Source organism: Rhinatrema bivittatum, unplaced genomic scaffold, assembly GCF_901001135.1.
Source record: "Rhinatrema bivittatum unplaced genomic scaffold, aRhiBiv1.1, whole genome shotgun sequence".
Classification (NCBI taxonomy): domain Eukaryota; kingdom Metazoa; phylum Chordata; class Amphibia; order Gymnophiona; family Rhinatrematidae; genus Rhinatrema; species Rhinatrema bivittatum.
Genome location: NW_021820270.1, coordinates 969,351 through 973,473, shown reverse-complemented (window position 1 = coordinate 973,473; position 4,123 = coordinate 969,351).

Genomic DNA, 4,123 nt, shown 5'->3' with positions numbered 1-4,123 from the left:
GTCCCTGTGGTTGAGGACGATCTCCAGCTCTCGGGAGCTGCGAGCCTGGTCCAGGAGGTCCTTGGCGAAGCGCTTGCACTGCTGGGAGAGCTCCTCGTACTCCGCCTTGAACTCGTTCTCCACCTTGCTGAGCTCCTTCAGCTCCCAGCCGAGCCGGAAGGCCGTCAGGATGGGGTCTTCGCTGGACAAGGCCACCAGGGACGGGCTGGCCAGGGCCTTGTAGATGTTGAGCCGGGAGCGGGAGTGCCGCAGGCTGTCCACCTCGGAGCTGGAGACGCACTCCACGCAGTTGCAGCGGATCTGGTGCGGGCGGGGTATGGTCACCCGCCTCTGGACCAGCAGCTTTATGATCTCGTAGTTGTTCGTGTGAGCGGCCAGCATAATCGGGGTGATGTCGGGAGTAAATTCGGAAAACTGGGTGTCCATCATCAAGGTGGGAACCTGGGGGAGGGGGGGAAATAAAACAAATTAGAAATGATGACCTTTGCCCTTTGCCTTTAAAGTGCCACTAGAGGTGCTTCGTGATTAAATCTTCAGCTGATAGGGCTGACTCTGCTCAGCCCGCCCTGTTATTTCCCTGCCGAATCCTGAGAAGAAATGTCGGACAGAAAGTCGCTAATGACATCGCGCACCACGTCAGCTGATCAGAGGCCAACATGGTTTCCACCGGGGCAGAGATACCCAGGTTGCAACCTCCCTTTACTGATGGTTTTCCAGGGGGGGGGGGGGCAGGTCCAGGGGTATCTGAGGGCAAGGATGCACGAACCCAAAGAGCTGGCGTTCGGTAAGGGGCTGCCACGGTGGGTCCGGCCGAGAGTCCACCAAGCCCAGTATTCTGTTTCCATCAGTGGTCAATCCAGGGTCCCAAGGACCTCGCAAGATGAAAGTGCGCTTAACCAAAACAAGACTGTCTCGCACTGCCACTCCCTGCCACTCCCTCGCCGCTTACATTCCCCGCTCCACTCCCCTCCCTTCCATTCTCTGCTCCACTCCCCCTCTCCCCCAGGTTCCTTCCCACATTCCTCCTCACGTTAATCTGCCTCTGCCATTCACCATTGCTCCTCCTTCTCTTTGGACGAGATCTTGGAGGAGATTTGAGAAAGGCACTGCTTATCCCCGGGGATCCGTCTACTGTTGGGGATTCCTCCGGGTACTTGTGACTTGGATTGGCCATTGGTGGAAGCGGGATACTGGGCCTGATGGATCCCATGCTCTGACCCAGGGCGGCAGTCCTTATCTTCTCCCTTCAGTGCGTCGGGTTCAAGCCCTGCACTCACTCCCTTCCCTCTGACCCCCCCCCCCAGCTGTGAGGGCACCGATCCCTCCACCAGAACTGGCGCCAGCTGCGCCCGTGCTTTTCCTTCAGCGTGCCTCAGCCTCCCTGCAGGGGGGGTCATCGCTGCCTGCTCGTGACCTCTCCCTTCTGCACTGCTTAAGGTTTCCCACACCTTCCAGGAGCTGCCTGCGCACATACAAGTGAGACTGACTGTCCGTGTGGTGCGGGGGGGGCAGCTTCAAAGCTGACCCCCCAAACAACGGACTGGGCTGTGAAGGATCTGCGCTCAGTTTTTAAACAGAGTCTTCCATTCCTCCGGTTGGGTCAGGGTTTGGGACACCGTGGAGGCAGCGCTCAACAGCCCCTTGTGGGTGGGAGTCCCGGCTATCGCTGGTCGGTCACACCTGCCGGCTGGGTTGGGAGGTGCCTGCGTAACAGGCTCTGTGGTCCCCTGGCCAAAGGCCACCATTACTATAGCTGGGCTAGGGGGAGGTGGAAGGGGGCTATAAAAATAGAAGAACCCGGATGGCTGCAAATGAAAGCCCATGGTACCGGCCTGGTTCCGACTGAGCCAGAAGCCCAAAGGAATCAGGAGGAAGTTGCCAGGGTCAAATACTATACAATTTAAAAAAAAAAAAATGAACTTGGGATTTTAAAAACTGCCTGAATGTGTTAAGGCAGCGAAGGAACAGCCAGCGGTGGTGCCCCCAGTCCCCTGCTGATGATCATCCACCGTGGCTTCTAGCTGACGGCTCTGGTGCTGTTTCCACCAAGTGACTGCGAATACTACAGACACAGCTTTCTCGGAAGGAAACGCACATTATGTCTTTGAGTGTAATGGGTCATAAAAGGATGCACAGGGGACACATTCCACTCTCTGCTTAGAACAGAGACTTTCAGTGGCATTTTCTGCACAGAAGGGGTTTTTTTTTGCTCTTTCTTTTCAGCACATTGATCATTGAGGGGTGCAAGTCCTAAAGCACTGGGGGTACCCAGATCGCCAGCAGACGCAGCTCTGTGCCCCCCCCCTCCCCCGACATCGGCATTTTTGAACCTGGCGTGGAGCTCAGAGGTAAAAATGGGATACAGCCGTGCTCATTAGTAAAACACAATACTGGGCGTGGCTGGTGGGAGCTTTCAAAATATCTTTTGACATGAAAGAGAATTTTGAATTACAAAAAAAAAATAGGTCTTAACGATTTTGTTGGAATTACCAACTGAGTTATGCAAAAATATTTTTGTTTTTTTTAAACAGTCTTAATGAATATTGCAAAAGGCAAATGAAATCATGCATCTCCCTCCGCGCCCCCAGCACTTACTGACGAGATCATTCTTCTCAATTATATTGCACGGGAGACTTAGGGCAGAAAAGAAAGTGCAATAATTATATCACCACGTTGTCGGTGTTCCCGTAACAGAAGGTGATGCTCCCTCCAGAGCAAGAACCCTGCCTGCACTGCACTGAAGATTATTACAAAATGATCTCGGATCCCAGCACATGGAGAGGGGGTGTACGGAGACTGCCTGGGGCCTGGTTGGCCTAGAAAGCTCCCCAGGACAGTTGGTTCGACTAGAGGGACTGGAGGGGGGAGTGGAAGATTACCGTAAGTCTCTGCTTTGGTCATCCGTCCATCCTTTTCGGCATTCCTCCACTGCAATGATCAGCATCGGTCATGAAGGATTTTACGTTTTTCACGGATCTCTCTAATGAGCAGTCATGCCCAGCAGGCTCCAATGTAAGCACATGTGCTTACATGTGCAACTCTGTTGCAAATAAAATCTGTCCATTGACCACCAAAGAAATTAACCCGTCATTTAAAAACAAAAAACCCTGGTTCTCTCTTGAGTTGAAAAACCTTAAACAAGAGTTAATACGTAAAGAACAGAGTTGGCGCAAAGACCCTACCCCAACCTCGATGTCTGCCTATAAAGCCACCATGGACTCCTACAGGAACATCAAAATCCACACTAAGAGAGACTTCTATGCCAGCAAAATCCACAACTTCTTCTACGATGCTAAGGCTTTATTCTCTTATGTATCAGCACTTACCAAACCTTTGCCACCTACCATTCCTGACGGCAAAGCCCAATCCAAGGCTAACGAATTGGCATCTTCAAGAAAAAAATCTCTAAGCTCCTAGACCCTCTCATCCGCGCTAATACCCAACTGCCCCCCCCCCCACCTCCATACCTCTCTAGACTGCCATAAAGCAACCTTTGATTCATTGGAACTCACTTCATCTCTTGAAATTGAATTTGTACTCAAAAACATGAAACCATCCTCACACCCTTCAGATCACATTCCTACTAAACTCCTTCTTTCCATTCCAAACACCATTTCCAAACCACTAGCGGAAATCATCACTTGCTTCCTAGCCCAAGGATTTGTACCTGATCCATTGAAAATCGCCACCGTCAAACCTTTGCTAAAAAAACCCAATCTGGATCCTGCTGACCCCGCCAACTTCCGTCCTATAGCCAACCTTCCTTTCATTGCCAAACTGATGGAGAAACTAGTCAACACCCAACTTTCTGACTATCTAGACACAAGATCCTATTCCCTGCTCAGTTCGGATTCTGTAAATCCTCAAATAGAGAATCCCTACTTATCTCCCTCACCGACAACATCATCATGGGTCTTGACAAAGGACAATCTTACCTACTAGCCTTACTCGACATCTCAGCGGCGTTTGACACGGTAAATCACACCATTCTCATTAATCGCTTAGCTGATATTGGCATCACAGGTTCTGCCCTTAACTGGTTCAAGTCATTCCTCAGCAATAGAAACTTCAGGATCAGAATAAACAACAAAGACTCGCACCCCATAAGCTCAACTCATGGAGT